The sequence below is a fragment of the Schistocerca cancellata genome, chromosome 1 (genome assembly GCF_023864275.1).
Source record: "Schistocerca cancellata isolate TAMUIC-IGC-003103 chromosome 1, iqSchCanc2.1, whole genome shotgun sequence".
NCBI classification, from domain to species: Eukaryota; Metazoa; Arthropoda; class Insecta; order Orthoptera; family Acrididae; genus Schistocerca; species Schistocerca cancellata.
The window spans coordinates 1147909285-1147927398 of record NC_064626.1 but is presented as its reverse complement, the minus strand read 5'-3'; the positions used below and the strand labels follow the sequence as shown (position 1 = coordinate 1147927398).

The following is an 18114-nucleotide window of genomic DNA, read 5'->3' as shown; positions in this document are numbered from 1 at the left end:
AATCCAATTTTTAAAGTTTTGACACGATCCCACTCTTACTGTCTCAAAGATTTTCAACGACATTTTACTTTAATTGATAGTTTATAGTAATTTCGTCCCGCTGCCCACCAGAGGCAGATTTTATAAATATTTTATAAATGGTACTGTGAACAAATCCAGATCAAATATAGTTCTGACATAATTTTTCGCAAATGAAAAAGCAATTTTTGTTGGAAGCGTTTGGCAGTCAATTGAGAAATGTGGGTAAAATACGATACAAACATAGGATGGCAGACCGCTGGTTTGAAATCCCGCCACTTTTTGCCAACAGTCACGTGGTTTATGTTGGAGCCACACCAGCCCTATAGCTTCTGCACAGCAAGGCCAGTCTACTAGTATCTATGGTCGAAGCGCCGCACACACCGCGCTCTAGCCGGTCTCTAGGAGCCGAAAGACTCTGGCCGGTAGTCATTTGTTTTTAGTCGCAGCCAGCGTTGTCTAGCGGCAGAACGCGGACGTGCTTTTACCACAGTCAAACAACAGTCGACAGATGGAGCGACACTAGCGCTCCAAGCGGCGATTAAGGAGAACATCATACGCGTCGTAAGCATGTTTGTTTTGCATCCATTTCCTACTTAATTTACGAAATATTTGAGTTATTTTCCTGCCTCCAAGGGTTTGTGTAGTATCAGAAGGCATATGTGTTTCTAAAAATGATTCTAAAATAAGCGCAAGTATGGACAAAAACCATTAATCGAGTGGCAATGATACAAGTATAGCTATCACACCCAACAGACAAGAATTAACTGGTGAAATTGTAAACGATGTTTTTCAGAAAATCATTAAGTGGTTCTCTGCAAATGAGCTCTCATTGAACTCCGACAAAACACAGTATATACAGTTCCACACAGTAAATGGAATGACACCATTAATAAATATAGACTTCGATCAGAAATCGGTAGCTAGGTAGAATATTCAAAATTTCTAAGTGTATGCATTGATGAGGGGTTGAACTGGAAAAAACACACTGAGGATCTGCTCAAACGTTTGAGTTCAGCTACTAATGCTATTAAGGTCATTGCAAATTTTGGAGATACACATCTGAGTAAATTAGCTTACCATGCCTATTTTCATTCTCTGCTTTCGTATGGCATCATATTCTGGGGTAACTCATCATTGAGTAAAAGAGTATTCATTGCACAAAAGCGTGTAATCAGAATAATTGCTGGAGCTCATCCAAGATCATCCTGCAGACACTTATTTAAGGAGCTAGAGATCTCCACTGTAGCCTCACAATGTATATATTCACTCATGAAGTCTGTTATTAACAATCCGAACGAATTCAAAAGAAATAGCAGTGTACATGGCTACAACACTAGGAGAAAGGATGATCTTCACTACTCAAGGTCGAATCTAACTTTGGCTCAGAAGGGGGTAAATTATGCTGCCACAAACGTCTTTGATCACTTACCTAATAGCATCAAAAGTCTGACAGATAGCCATATAGCATTTAAAAGGAAATTAAAATAATTTCTTAATGGCAACTCCTTCTACTCATTAGATGACTTTTTGGATATAGTAAGTGGGCAATTTCCCCAACACCCACCAAAAAAATGTAATATTTTGTGTGACGTAATATCTTGTATAGACACCTTTTATTCACCTAACACGTTCCCCATCCTTATGAAGTGTCGTATTCATGATCTATGGAACTAGTACTAATCTAATCTAATCTAGCTACAACACATTCGTGAAGAAACACTTGTGACGTTGGATAGAATTGCAGCTCACCTCGTTGATATCAAAAGAATATAAACACACAGATTCACACGTAAGAGGCGCAAACATGTACCTCCACATCCAAAAGCGATCGACAGCGCATTTATCGTTCTGTAGGCCTACTGTGTTTGTCAATGTCGCCTGTTGCCACAAGTACGACCTTCATCTTTATATTATTCTAAGTGGGTCAAGCAACTGCCAAATAGTGGATGAAATATATTGAAAACATTATAATGAGCTGATAACATTACATTTCACGCAAAACCAAATATCTGAATAATTTGCAAACAATCTGTCAGTGAACAAGGTGCAAACAAAACAATGTAATCACACGAAGGAAGTAAGGAAAATTAAGTGACTAACGACAGAAGTGAATGAAATACATACCAAACATTACGATTTTGTAAAACACGAATAACTGCACTTAATCTAACCACTTCATGTAAAAGCAGGTATGTGTTGAGGATTCACACGAATCTGGCACTGATACATGGAGAGCTGAACTGGCTGCTTCTGTGTCATAGGACTGTTTTACAGCTTTAAATGGATTGTCGAATCTTTGTGGTACTTTCCTCTTCATCGTCAGTTGAGGTGGCTTATTTGGGATGTCAAACAGTGTGGGTACTGCATTCCACACGAGTTTATTATTATCTGCGTTCACGAACTGGTTTTGTTCGAAATTAAGAGAACAAAACCTAATATTATTATACATTTAAACTGGGTCTTTTTCATAAGGTCTACTCGTCTGCTATTAACAAGCCATTTTCTGCTCCTAAAACGAAACATTAATCATTAATACACATGTAGTTTGCAAGTGAATGCTGACGATACAGTTTAGTAACATGATTGTATATACCTCTCAGGATCCTTAGGAAACCTTAAAAAAAGGCAGCTGTGGTGTCTTCTTCCTGTTGTTGCTGCAATTTATTGCGCTACAAACGCTCCCTCTTGTAAAAACCATTGTAGAAATCAAAATAAACAACCACTATTCGCTTTCACGATCGCGCCGAGCTCATAGTTTAAGTTACTGGCCGCTTGGGGCGCTGCTGGCGCGGTAGGCAACAAAATCGAGGCGAAGTGTCGCGACTGTTATGTTAGACTGTGCTTTTACTTGTATATAATTCACGGGAGGTGCTGTGGTTGCGTTCTTTCCAAAGATGAACCACAGTCTAACATAAAAGTCGCGACACTGTCTCGTTTTTGTTCCCACAGCGATAGCAGCGCCCCAAGCGACCAGCAAGCGACACTTCTAAATACGACATAGGATGAGTGCGAATACTAACGTTTATATTGATTCGTACCGTAGTTTTTACAATAGGAAGTATATGTAGTGCCATAACAAACGACAATAACTAAAAAATAACGCCACGTTAGTCGTTATTTAGTTCCATAAGGACCCTGGGATGAACGAAACGGTCCAGTACAGGACAGTCTATTTACGATTCTCTTTAACATACAGACATTTACTGAATAATGTCGTTTTCCTTTAATAACAAAAAGTTGCTTGTAAACACCAGACGATCTTACTTTTTACACAAAGACGTCACATATCTATCCAAGAAAGCAGAGTTTTGTTTGCTATACCTTCAGTTAAATGAGTGAACGTGGAACTTAGGACACCTATACGGAATGTCATACCTACATAAGCCACCACAACTGTAGCTTATGGGAAGACCACACAGATTCATTAATAAATAGACAAAAGCAATAAAATTGTTTCCCCAAAACAGAAGAAACCGATTCCACAATTGTTGCTATATCTGAGCCACAAACGACAAGATTCTTCAACACATCCGCTTTTAAAGCATAAGTAATTACATTCAGAAAAGTGTTCGTATATTAGAAAGTAGAATGAAGTGTAGGAATGAGCGAATCAATAGATTCCATAGAAACTTTTTAAGTTTCAATTAAACTGCCTATGATAATAATAACAGACAACTACAGAAATATATACTTCTCGTGCATGAGACGGGTTTATAATCTCTTGCTTTAGCGGAATAAGCTGCATATATAGACATATTCACAAGTATTTCCTCATGACTGAGTTGTAGCCTATTGGAATTTGCGCAGCTGAATAAGTATTAAGGAGAAAAAAGGACATCTTACTAATAACTATATTTGCACATTCAAGAACAAACAAAATTACAGCGAACACTACAGAATAATTAGCGCACACAAAGAGTGTTAGACAATGTCAAAGATGTCTATTTTACACAGTGCACTTTGCGCCGTCACACACGAAATATATTGTTCACACAATTCCAACACCCCTCCTTGAACTTCTATTTTGTGTGTTGCTTCCACAAGATAAACCAAATAGGCCCACAAACTTCTCAAACTTCTCCCTTTCCAAGGGTTTGGTCAGAAGGTCAGCTAACATGTCTTCTGTACGCAGATAGTCCACGGCAATGTTCTGTCGCTCTATGTGGTCCCAAATGAAATGGTGCCCTATATCAATATGCTTTGTCCTAGCACTAGTAACATCATTTTTAGCTAGGTTTATGGCTCCCTTATTGTCACAGAAGATGGTTGTAGGTTCCTCAATTAAATTGGGTTCTATTTCACTTATTAATGTTCGTAGCCATAATGCTTCCTGTGTGGTGTAGGATAGTGCCATATACTCGGCCTCTACGGTGCTCAATGCAACAGTTTTTTGCTTTTGACAGGACCATGATGTGAGGTCCCCCATTAATTTAAAACAGCAGCCAGTGGTGGAGTATCTGTCTCCCAATTCACTCCCCCAGTCCGCATCGCTATATCCCTCTAGTTTTGCGTTACCATCTCTATGGTATTTTAACTCATAGTTTGAGGTTCCTCTTAGGTATCGGAATATCCTCTTTACAGCTTTCCAGTGCTTTTCCTTTGGGTCTCTGCAATATCTGCTCACTGCATTGGTGGCAAAAGCAATGTCGAGTCGTGACGTTTGAGACAAATATAACAGACTCCCTACTGCTTCTAAATAAGGAACATTCTTGTCACATTCCACATCAGTCTCATTTACACTTAACTTCACTCCTACCTCCATTGGAGTACTTATGGGTTTGCAATCACTCATGCCAAATTTCTTTAATATTTTTTCCGTGTATGATGATTGACTTATGCTCAATTCTTGTCTTTCTTCATCCTTAGTAATCTGCATACCTAAATAACGTTTGACTTCTCCCAAATCATGCACCTTAAACTTGGTTTGCAGCTGTTTCTTGAAAATTCTCATTTGGCCTTCACTTTCAGTCAGGATAAAGAAATCGTCCACCCATATCGCCATTATTATTATTTCTTCTTTTCTCCCTTTATAGTAAATGCTGGGATCTGCCTTGGATTGCTTCATATTCATATTTATTAGAGTTTCATGTAGACATCGATTCCAGCAACGTCCACTTTGTTTAAGTCCATAAATACTTTTTCTCAAACGCCAAATCTTTTTACTTTTTGACCTGGTTTTTATGGCTTCCCTTGGTGGAATGACATATATCTCCTCCTCCAATTTCCCATTTAAATATGCCGTTTTAACATCCATATGATGAATTATTAAATTTCGTTTTACTGCCAAGGCTAAAAGATATCTCAATGATGCATACTTGACTACAGGTGAAAAAGTTTCTTCGTAATCTACCCCTTGTTTTTGTGAATATCCTTTTACCACAAGTCTTGCTTTGTATTTTGGTGATGAGCTTTCAGGGTTCTTCAAGTTGAATACCCATCTTGCCTGCAGTGGTTTCTTATCTCCTGGCATATCTACTCATTCAAAGGTTTCGTTCTTTCCATTCTTGAGAGTTTGGGCCACTCATTGCTTCTTCTGCTGTTCTTGGCTCATCATTAAAAGACTGTGCTGTATACATCTCAAAATCCGGATATTCCTTCGGTTTTGGTACACGAGAAGAACGCCTTACATTGTTTTCTTCATGTTTTTCATCCTCTAACTCATTGTCATCATAAATAGTATCCATTTGTCCTTGGCTGCCGTTTTCCTCTTCTTCACTTCCTATTTCCTCACACAAGGTTTCACCTTCTGAACTAGGTGCAGTTGACTTAGTGGTTTTACTCTCTTTTGAGTCCTTTCTATTTTCAAAGAATATTACATCTCTACTTGTGACAATCTTTTTAGTCAATGGATCCATTAATCGGTAGCCCTTTGAATTTTCACAATAGCTTACAAAAATATACTTTTTAGCTTTCGGATCCCATTTTCCTCTTAGCTGTTTTGGAATATGTGCCATTGCATCACACCCAAAAACCCTTATATTGCTTAGATCAGGTTTCTTTCCTACCCATATCTCATAAGGGGTTCTACTCTTTAATGCTTTTGTAGGTGATCTATTGTTCAAATATACAGCTGTTGACACTGCCTCTGCCCAAAAATCTTTGGATAATTCAGCGTCAGTCATCAGGCTCCTTGCTTTCTCAACAGTGGTCCTATTAGCCCTCTCAGCAACACCATTTTGAGATGGGCTGTACCTTATGGTAGTTTGATGCCTGATTCCCTTTTCTGCCAGAAGTTTCTTCAATTTCTGGTTAATATATTCTCTCCCATTATCAGACCTGATGATCTTGATCTTCTTTCCTGTCCATCTTTCAACCATATTGCAATATTCCTCAAAGATATCTCTCACTTGGTCTTTAAAACTAAGAAAATAAACATGAGTATATCGAAATTAATCATCAATAAACGTAAGAAAATAATTACTCCCACCTATGGATTCACACTCCATCGGGCCACATACATCTGTGTGGATTAACTGTAAGACTTCTGTGGATTTACTCTTACTAGTCTTGAAGAGTAACCTTGCTTGTTTTCCCTTTATACATGTCTCACAAGGATCCTTGGACACACTAAAATTCTGTATTCCCTTTACCATATCCTTTATTATAGACATACTCTTTCTATTTAGATGTCCAAGCCTCCGGTGCCATAAAAAACCTTCTGCTGAATATACTGAATCACTAACATTTTTATGTTTACTGTCAATGATATCCAACTTAAAAATACCCCTTTCGTTACTTGTTGTAGCTATAACTTCACCACTTTCACTGCTTACTCTTGCACCCTGCATGTCAAAGGTGACTGTATTTCCTTTCTTGACAATTTCCCCTACAGACAGCAGGTTAGTTGCCACATTTTTCACATAATGAACATTGTGTGCTGTAACCATATCTGATTCACCATTTACACTTACATGTAGATCTAGTTTCCCAGGCAGGTGACACTGGAGCTTGTTGCCATCAACAGTAGATATTCCCATATGAGTCTTATCTTTGATGTCATAAAGAAGTGATTTATCTTTAACAATATGCACAGATGCACCTGAGTCTAAAATCCATTCCATATCACGATTGCTCATCCCACCAAAAGAATAAAAACATGAGAGTGTCTTACCTTTGTTATTGGTCCTTCTCTCTGGGCTATCAGTAACATACCTCTTTTGCTGAGTGTCTGATCTTGGGCTTACTTTTTCTTTGCATTGAGGCGCAATATGTCCCATCTTCTGACATTTATAGCACCTCACCGGTTTCTTCTTTTTGTTTTTTGAGTAGAGAGCAGACTCACCTTCCTTCTCCAATGTACAACAGCTTGGAGCACTCTTTACGTCCTGCAGGATTTTCACCTTAACACTGTCGCCTGTGATTGGTATACCCGAGCTCTCAAGTCCCATAATCATAGGTGCATACCTTTCGGGCAGTCCTGCCAACAGCAATGTTCCTGTCCATTCGTCAGCGATCTCGAATCCGATGTTTCTCAGTCGGTTCGACGTGGTTATTATTTTGTTAACGTATTCGTCTACACTCTTACATTTGTCCAGACGAGTGGTAATTAACTCGCGTAATAATCCTACTTTTCTCGTAAGACCACCATCCTCGAATGCACTTCGTAAATTGTCCCAGACTTCTTTCGCTGTAGCAGCTTTTTCAACGTGAACATAATTCACCGAATCAATCAGTAATATCAATTTTGATTTTGCTTTCCTATCCTTACTTGAATAATTCTGATCTGTGGATTTCATTGTCCCATCTACCACGTCCCATAGGTCGTCTAAACGTAAATACGCTTCTACTGCGAACTTCCAGGTTGCATAGTTTTCGCGACTTATAAGTCTTTCAATCTGTGGAATTTGTGCCGCACTCATTCTTAACGGTAACTTGCTTTTTATTGCCGTAAAGAACACCAAAAAATAATGCGGAAAAAACTGCGATCGTCTTGTAAGGATAACTCGCACTTCACGTAAATTGGAACTTTTCCAATACTTTCTCCTTACTATTTTATTGACATACTTATTCCAAATGCACGCTGGGCCCATAACCTATTGGAATTTGCGCAGATGAATAAGTATTAAGGAGAAAAAAGGACATCTTACTAATAACTATATTTGCACATTCAAGAACAAACAAAATTACAGCGAACACAACAGAATAATTAGCGCACACAAAGAGTGTTAGACAACGTCAAAGATGTCTATTTTACACAGTGCACTTTGCGCCGTCACACACGAAATATATTGTTCACACAATTCCAACATAGCCCATGTCGTTGAATCAGAGTGATTCGACTGTTTTTACTTGTATTTCACGATAATTCACATCTCTTGGCAACTTAGAAACGCATAGAACGCACAATATAACAACTATTCCTTTAACTAATTAGAAAATAATTAGAAACAAACATTGTCATTACAACGCGTGTGACTGCTTTCTCACTGCTTCGAGCGTTAATGTCGCTTCAGCTAACAAACTGGAACAACTTTCGCACCAGAAAGTTTCATGACTTCATGTATTAGACTGCGGACGTACTTTGGCTTTCTCGAAGGCATGGATAGATGTCCATGTTGTCAAGGTATCGTGTTTATTGCGGCAGGCATTCCAGCAGACGAATTATTTATATGTTCTGTTTGTTCATTCACTGCAAATTTGGAAACTATCACTGTCTTTTCGTTCTTTGGAGTGAGAAGCTGCCCCCTTCGTACTCATTATTTACTTAGCGGTATGTAGTACGGTGTGAAAAGTACCTAAGAAGCTCCCCCAGTGCTACTAAATATGTGTGCTGGCTGTGTGCAGTCTGTTCTAATTTGTGCAAAAAGTTACAACTCATTTGCCAGGAAAGTAAATTCTCCCTTTGCCTCTTGAAAGAACCTGAAACAACAAGAAAAAATACCAACAGGAATATGCCTGTACCAGTGCCAGAATATATTTCGTCTGCATATTTGGGGACATTCTTGTTTGGAAAAGAAATCTCCTAAAATAACAACTAGTAAATCATTTTTGCTTTACAGGCGTTGGACGGTGAAACTAAATCTCTTTTTAATTCTTTCTTACATGTGTCAGTCCTTTTCATGTTTCTTATCCTGCCCATGAGTAATGTTGTTTTTTTTTTTTAATTATTATACCAGATAATCAACATGTTTTGAATATTCACTCGCATTTCCATGTTTCATGGTTAATCTGTAAATTATTGACAACGGCAAGTTCCAGAAGCTCTCAGAAACGTGAAGGTGTCTACTAAATTTTTGTCGATGGCAGGACACAAACCAAAACCACTCCATTCCCAATACCACCTTATCATTCATTTCACGGAGCGTTACCCTTTAACTACATTGACGTCGTACAAATTGGGACTTTGTTCTATGTCACACACATCCTGAAATATTTGTACACCATTGATTCAGTATCTGACATTTAATATCAACAGATTGTACCTCTTCGACAGATCCTCAATGTGCTGGTGGTTTGGGACAGTGTTTATCTATAGGATGTAAGTTACAATGTCGTTATAATCTAAAACACACCAAATACGAGCTTGACGAAATCCATTATGGCCTCGGTCAAGTGCTACAGCCAAAGTATTTATCTTTGAAAGGAGCGCAACCACAGTACTTTTCTTGACGTATATTCAATTAACGTACGTCATAACACGTGGATGGGACATTTAGAGATTAATATCGATATTAGATATAATCGAGCACTAAATATTGATATCGAAGATTAATTAAACGAAACAATACCGATAAGTCAATGTCCGAATGCCAAAAATTTACTTTGAAAATTCAGATTATAACTAATAATCGCCCATATTGTTTAAAACTGTGAGGAGTGGGTTTTACGAATTAGAGAAAACCGAATATAGTTATACATTACGTTACATATTGTGGATATTACGTGTCGTAGATGGTAATAACACACTTTTAAGCACAGAGCAAAGCGAATACAACATGGCTGTACAAATGTAGCACACTGTGAAGAACCTAGGCAAAAGTAAGTCAAAGATCCAAAGATATGGCGCTTTACGCCAGAGGCGCCACAGAGCCCCCCCCCCCCCCCCCCCCCCAGCAGTGCAGAGCATAGCGGAGGGAAGCTGCTTTCTCACTTGAATACAAAATCTTTGTGCCAGTGTGGCGGTTCAAGGTGGCATCCAGCTCATGAAGTGGGCACCTCGGAAGCCACGCCGACAGGGTCACATGTGCCGGACTACTGCGAGGGCTTTGGGGCATCGCTGGAGGTCACATTGACAGAGTCAGCGGGCGAGGCGGCATGGATGGCAGGCAGGCCAGATGCGACGGAACGCGGTTCAGCGAGGGACCACTCCGGTTTTAATCGGTTAACTGAAACAATATTGGGTCGTCCATTGAGAAGTATCACGAAAGTGTTCGCTCCGCAGCGTAACACGCAGTGCAGACCCGAGTAAGGTGGTTGCAAGGCAGCATGTACAGAGTCGTCGCACAGCATTATGAACTCTCACAATGCCAGGTCTTTGTGGACAAACACCGGCAACAAGGAATGAGCGCGAGGCAGGGGTTGTCGAAGGCGGGCGATGTGCGCACGCACCTATTCTAAAAGGGCCAGCAGGTCGACTGCGTCCGTCGGGGGTGCATCGTTGATTAATTCAGCTGGCGGGAGGAGGGGTTCTCCATATAACAACAGGTTTCATAGCAAGCAAAGACTCGTTGTCCGAAACCAATCGCTGTGTATCCGTATCTTCAGTCTGGAGTCGGGGGAGGTCGTCTAAGTTCAAGGGTGTGGAGAGCACCAAGATATGGGATACATAGTCAGCTACAACATTTTCTGCACTGCGGATGTAACAAACATCTGATAAATGTAGGCAAATAAATCCCATGTACCAGAAGCATCGCGGCAGGAGATCTTTCGCCGGGTTGCGTATTGCGTCAACAAGAGGTTTGTGGTCGAAGTTGGTAGTGAAAGGATGCCCCTCCAGGTCGCTCCGTGTTTGACTGCCTCATAAACCGCGAGAATCTTGCGGTTGAAAGCTGGCCCCTTACACTGACTCCTGGTTAGTTTTTTTTTAAGAAATGGAGCGGCTTAGTAGAGTCCACGGTGTGCTGTTGTAAGACAGCGCCCACAGCTGACTCGCTAATGTCGGTTGTAATAGAAATACGGGCCTCGGGGTCGGGGTGGCGAGAGTGACCGCTTTCGCGGAAGCAGTTTTCAGATTATCAAATGCGTCAAGCATGGACTTAGACCAGTCCAACTTTCGCTTCCCCATGGTATTTTTACCAGAGATGGCGTCAGTAAGGGTCGATTGGATGGAGGCAGCCCGAGGGATATAGAGTCGATAAAAGTTTACCATACTCAGAAAACGACAGAGTTGAGCACATTCGTCAGGAAAAGGCAGTGCGAGAATGGTTTCAACACGAGAATCCGTTGGCTGGAGGCTGTCAGCCAAGACCATATGGCCAAGGAATGTAACAGATGTAGAACAGAGTTGAGATTTGTCGTGGCTGATAACCATGCAGTTGGCTGCAAGAGCCGAATGAACTGCATTGAGGTGAAACTGGTGCTCCTCGGCAGACGAGAAAACAAATCAGGATGTCATCCCAAACAGCGAAAGCGAAAGGCAGAGCTGGTAAAATGGAATCAATGCACTGTTGCCATGCCTCCGCAGCTTTTTTCAAGCCGTAAGGCATGCAACAGTATTCAAATAGGCCCAAGGATGTGATGATGGTCATCTTCGGAATATCTGGTGGATGCATGGGAATTTGGTGATACGCCTTCGAACAATCTAAGACAGAGAAGAACTTCGAGCCATGCAGTAATTGTGTTAAATCCTGTATATGAGGAATGAGATAGTTATCGATAATTGTCCGAGCATTAAGGGATGTGTGGTCCCTGCACATGCGTAATGAGCCATCCTTCTTAGGAACGAGGTGGATAGGTGAAGACCAGTTGCTGTCCTATGGTCGGAGCACGCCGGAAGCCAATAAATCCTGCGCAATTTCTTTCGCTTGCACAAGTTTGGAGGCATTAAGATGTCTAGCTTTATAACATACAGGTGGGCTGTCCGAGGTGCGGATTCTGTGACAAGTGCCATTGCTGATGGCTGATAACCGTAAAGGGAGGCAGGCGGAGGAGAGGGAGGTGGAAGAGGGAGGACACAAGTGGTTCACTGACGTTGTACCTTGCCGGAATGGGGTGGGTGGGCCGTTGGCAGCAGACGACGGCACAGGGTGTGGCGCGGCAGCCACGCGATGCGAGGAATCCCGCGAAGCGAGAATATGGGCTTCCTTGCCAGGTCAGAATGGCGAGGGTGGGGCGTTGGCAGAAGACGATGATGGAGGACTTAGTGCAGCAGCTACACGATGCGAGGGATCTTGCAATGTGAGAACATGAGCGTCTAGTCGATTCACCTGTGACGGCGTGGAACCGGCAGCAGTGGGAGGGAAACTCAACACAGGAGCAATGCGGTGTGAAGAAGCAGATGACGGTTCTGAAAGATGCAGCTCTGCAGACAGACAGCGAATCATACTCTGTGCGTGAGCCAATTCTGCAGAGACGGTGACAATTCAGATGCGTAACACCTCGTTATGTGTGCAGAACTCGTCAATCTGTGTATGCATGTTCAATAAATCAGAGAGCCTTGCAGTAATACCCTTGAGCAGAGATGCACATATGGGAAGCGTAGCCAAGCGGTCAGAGAGCGGAGTCGGGCTGAACTCGTTCAAGCACGGAACGATAGAACCAGATTCGTGGCGCAGCATTGTGGCTTGCAGGCCTGGCGAAACTTCGTAATGGTGTAGAAAGTCCAACCTGGTCACAGGTTCATCCACATCAGTAATGTGGAAAGTCCATGGAAAAGTGACGACTGGTGATAGGCGAAGCAACGTGTTGATGGAGCCAAGGACTGCGATAGGAGAGTGATTCACGGTGATCAAAGCGAGGTTAGCAGGAGAAAGCATTTTGCCTGTGTGCTTGGCCGGGATAATGCTGACATCAGCGCTGATGTTGACGAGAAAGCGAGTGCTCAATGACAAGTCCGTGACTTAGAGGCATCATGCCACTGGAGCAAGTGGTGAGGCATTGGACGGTAGTCACTGTGGATGGTCGTGGCGAGACGTGGTGCCTAAACGTGTCCGCCAGAATAGTTTGGGTACGCACAAGGCACGTGTCAGTTGTGACATGGTACCAGCATAGCGGGTAAGCCTGGAGGCGAGGCAGTGTGGAGTGGTCGGGTGACGCAGCTGACTGCGTCATTGCCTGAGATCGCTCGGGCTGCTGCTCAGGTGAGGTCAGCTGCTGTCAGGAGGTATCTCCTGAAGGCTGCCAGGTGACAGCTCCTGAAAGGCCGCTGAGCTGCTGAAGCATGCGTGCTGGCCCCTGCTGGCAGGGTGCGGAACTGAAGGTGCAGGCATGCCAACTGAAGGTGATGGTGATGTCGTACGTGACAGATGGTGTCGGTGACGAATGATTGCGTAGGCCCGATCGGCCGTGTATAGACAAACGTCAAGAGGGTCAGCTACGTGAGAAAGCAGGTGAAGTTGTAGGCCCAATGGAAGTTTGACCATCAACAAGGCCAACAGCATGGTGTCTGGTAGTGTTTGATCATCAATTAATGCATGAAAGTGCTGCCAAAACTGCAAAAGCGTGCGGTCGTCGAGGTGCGCGTCATGGATCATGTGGTGGATAGCTTCTGCTGGTGGGCGAGAAAGGCGTTCGATGAGCTGTGGTTTCATCATTAAATACTTGGGCGAGACCGGCGGTGAGAGGAGCAGGTCACTGATGAGGTGCAGATGGGCATGGAGGTGGCTCACCAGGCAGACGAAACATGCGTCGTTGTCCGAATTCCCGTGGATATCCAGTAGATGATCCACCAATGTGAACCAAGTCTTAGGGTTGTCCTTTTGCAATGCAGGCAGCTTAGGAAACCTGCTGGGTAACACATGTTGATGCACCAGTGGCAGATGGAGATCTGTGTGAGCGGGACAGGAAGCCCCCAACACTGGGAGTGCAGTAGCAGTGGACAATGCGTCGCCCGCTGTCTGCGTGGGGGGCGGCCTAAGCAACACACGATGTGGAGTGAGCCGGTGCAACCGATGGCATGATGTGTCCCAGCTGCAAGCATGAAGGCGAACGCGGCACGGGTATAATGGCCGGTGCCATTGTGCCATTGCAACAGCGGGTGGAAGACATTCGTGGCGCAGCCACGGGGGGCTGATCCAGTAACCAGCATGGATGAAATGGCCGGTGCCGTCACGAAAGCGGGTGGAAGGCTATCATGGTGTGATCACGGAGCGATGGCCGCAGAAACCGGCAGGGTTGAAGCGCAGGGGAGCTTCTGTGAAGTTTGGAAGGTAGGAGTCGAGGTACTGGCAGAAGTACAGCTGTGAGGACGGGGCGTGATTCGTGGTTGGGTAGCTCAGTTGGTAGAGCACTTGCCCGCGAAAGGCAAAGGTCCCGAGTTCGAGTCTTGGTCCGGCACACAGTTTTAATCTACCAGGAAGTTTCATATCAGCACACATTCCACTGCAGAGTGAAAATCTTATTCTATTTTTTCAGCTTCCACTTTTAGACAATATTTTGATGGCTATTTCACATGCAAAATCCGCATCTAAAAGCACAATAATTATTTGTTTCCCCAGTATATTATTATCATTTTCATTGTTATTATTACTACTATTATTATACTTGTTTTATCAGATTAGATTTCTTCGAGTTAAATTATGTTGTTAGTATTAAGACCTTACCTGTTGAAGCAGCAACACCTATCCCAGGATCTGAAGACTCCTTTTCACTATCGTCATCTTATTCAGTTTGATCATAACTTCAGCCTTAGCAACTGGGTTTGAAGAGTAGGAATCTTTGAACCTTGCGTCCAATAATGCTAACACCAAGGATTGACATGCTCTTCATTTTTTGAAAACCCTCAGTTTTTTATATAAATTAATTACTAATTTCAAGGAAAAAGACTTACAAACTTATCTTCTTTATGAAACTTCCTGGCAGATTAAAACTGTGTGCCCGACCGAGATTCGAACTTGGCACCTTTGCCTTTCGCGGGCAAGCGCTCTACCATCTGAGCTACCGAAGCACGACTCACGCCCGGTCCTCACAACTTTACTTATGCCAGTTTCTCGTCTCCTACCTTCCAAACTTTACAGAAGCTCTCCTGCGAACCTAACAGAACTAGCACTCCTGAAAGAAAGGACATTGCGGAGACATGGCTTAGCCACAGCCTGGGGGATGTTTCCAGAGTGCTAGTTCTGCTGGGTTCGCAGGAGAGCTTCTGTAAAGTTTGGAAGGTAGGAAATGAGATACTGGCAGAAGTAAAGCTGTGAGGACCGGGCGTGAGTCGTGCTTCGGTAGCTCAGATGGTAGAGCACTTGCCCGCGAAAGGCAAAGGTGCCGAGTTCGAGTCTCGGTCGGGCACACAGTTGTAATCTGCCAGGATGTTTCATATCAGCGCACACTCCGCTGCAGAGTGAAAATCTCATTCTGGATATCTTCTTTATGTTTCCTTGCTAATGAACCATAAAGCTGCAATGCTTCAACTTTATTCCACATTTCATTTTACCATGGGAATTATTATACTACTAACAGAATGTTTCTCTCTAGAAACTTCACTGGTTGCATACTCTAGAGATCTTAATGAATCTTTTGAATCTGGTGTTCTGCTGCTGTAGGGGAGGAACCTTCAGGTAGATAAGAAACCAATTATAGGAGTACACTTAGCTTTATTACTGAACGATTCTTAATTCAACAAAAAAATAGCAACAAGATGTATGAATGAACGCACTAGTCCTGGTGATACAACTCATACCACACTCAAGTTCTACCAGAAAATCTCAGTAGTAGTCCAAGTCCAGTGATTGACGTATACTAAAAACAAAGTAATTGAAGTGAAATTGAAACAAGTGAGCCCTCGGTCACTATTATTTTTAGTCTTATTGACTAGGTTTCCACACTTCTAAGAGTGCCTTTATCAGAATTAAAACAGGTAAAATGGCCACAGGTACGTCATCGTATTTCTTGTATGCTAGAGAATATTTCAACCAGACGGGCGGCACTGCAATGGAAAGCCCATTAGCTCCAATTGTAGCCAATCTGTTCACGGAGTACTTTGATAACATTGCCCTGGACATGGCTTCTGAAAAGCCTAGTTGCTTTTATCGTTACGTCGACGACACGTTTGTTGTCTGGTCTCATGGACGTGAAAAGCTGGGAGAATTCTTGGACCACATCAACAACATCCATGATAACATCAGATTCACGATGGAGATAGAGACAGATGGTGCCTTGCCATTCCTTGATGTCCTCATCTGCCGCAAAGCTAATGGATGTCTCAGCCACAGCGTTTAGTGGAAACCCACCCACACAGACCGATATCTGCACGCTAACAGCCATCACCATCCGTCGCAGAAACGTTCTGTTCTGAGGACCTTAGTGCATTGAGCTGAAACCATCACAGATTCTGAAAACTTGCCGAAGGAACTGAGCCACTTACGGAAAGTATTCCAGGAAAACGGCTACAACAACCGCCAGATTTCGCAAGCTATCTTTCTGAAAATACATAAGCAAAGAGACTCCGAGGAGAACTCGAAGACGTTTGCGTTCTTGTCGTTCTGTAGCTCAATAACAGGAAAGATAACCCAGCTTCTAAAGAGGCATAAAATCTTCAGGGTTATAGCAAAAATTCGGCAACTCTTGAGGCCTGCGAAAGATGACGTAGGCCTCAGAACGCCAGGAGTATAAAAAATACTGTGTGGGCATGGACAGTTCTATATTGGACAGACTGTGCATACCATTGAACAGTGCTGTGTAGAACACGAGATATGTTTTCGTCTGCGGTACCCAGAGAAATCAGCGATAGCAGACCATGCATTAGAAGGCGGTCATGATATTGCATTTGATGAGATATCTATTACACAGGCCTATGACAGAAAAACTTTTTTGCTGAAAATACCTTATTCTTATGTTTTTAGGGTGGGAAATCCAAATATAATACTTAAAAAAATGTATCACCCACCATTTCTTCACAATTTACTGTTAAATTTATTAAATTAAGCGATTTTTAAAAGAATTTAACAGCTTTTATATAGTTAAAATAATTTAAAAAGGAGGCGTAATGAATGTAAATGACATTGATAGCACTGCTAAAAAATATTTGCTGGCGAAAAAGGTCGATTCTATTTTTCTATTAACAGATCGTGTTTTGTTTACTGTCAACCTAACCTCACTTTCCCTTTTCCTGTACATTTGCTCAATACAATGTCTAATTGTGGTTGTAAAAACTCTTCGGACCATTTTTGTTATATTTGTGGTGAATCTGTGATTAAAAAAACACCAAAGAAACATTACAGACTTTGTGAAAAAGGTTTATATATCATACTTCGTATCTAAACTTGGTGCTCAAGATAAATCTTGGGTGCCACATAAGGTATGTTATGTGTGTGTTGAAGATCTGAGAAAATGGTCCAAACAGGAGGAAAAAACCCTTAGATTTGCTATTCCTATGATATGGAGGGAGCCAAGAAATCATTCCGATGATAGCTACTTTTGCAGTGTTGATATTCCTGGTCATAATTCGAAGAACAAGAAGGTAATAAACTACCCTAAACTTCTGTCTGCCATCTGAGCAAGGAGAGCGTTTTCACCAGGACATTAAAGTGATGGAAAAACGCTACCAAGGCCAGTGTAACGCCAACATGATGGGGTACTACTGTTGGTCACTTCCCCGAGAAGTTCAGCAAGCGACTCATCGTAGAAAAAGCTACACAAGAAGCTTCAACGAAAAAACAGAAAGACAGTACAAACCAATTCCAGCCGACAAGTGAAACCTCTATTAACACATATCATTGTTTTAATAGCTTACTGTAAATACAAATCATGCTTGCAACGTAACAAGGCGTTTCATTGATTTCCTCATCTATCGTATAGCATAGGATTTTTATACTATATATTAAAAAGCATATTGCTCGAAAACTATGGGCGATACAAAAAAACTAAGGCTAGATTTGGATTCAGCTTATAAAAATCTATAAAGATCAGCTATCAAAGTAAAAAAAGTTTTTCAAGAAAAATTTTTCGTTGACCTGTGTTATCATATTGACTAACAGTTTTTGGGATAGAATAATAAAAGAA

At 42.1% G+C, this 18114-nt stretch overlaps 1 protein-coding gene across 1 annotated transcript in view; it reads left to right on the top strand.

Annotated features, from left to right (window-relative positions):
* LOC126135595 (xaa-Pro aminopeptidase 1-like) overlaps positions 1-18114 on the top strand; it is a 153697-nt gene that overhangs the window by 78258 nt on the left and 57325 nt on the right. The gene's annotated exons all lie outside the window — the stretch shown is intronic.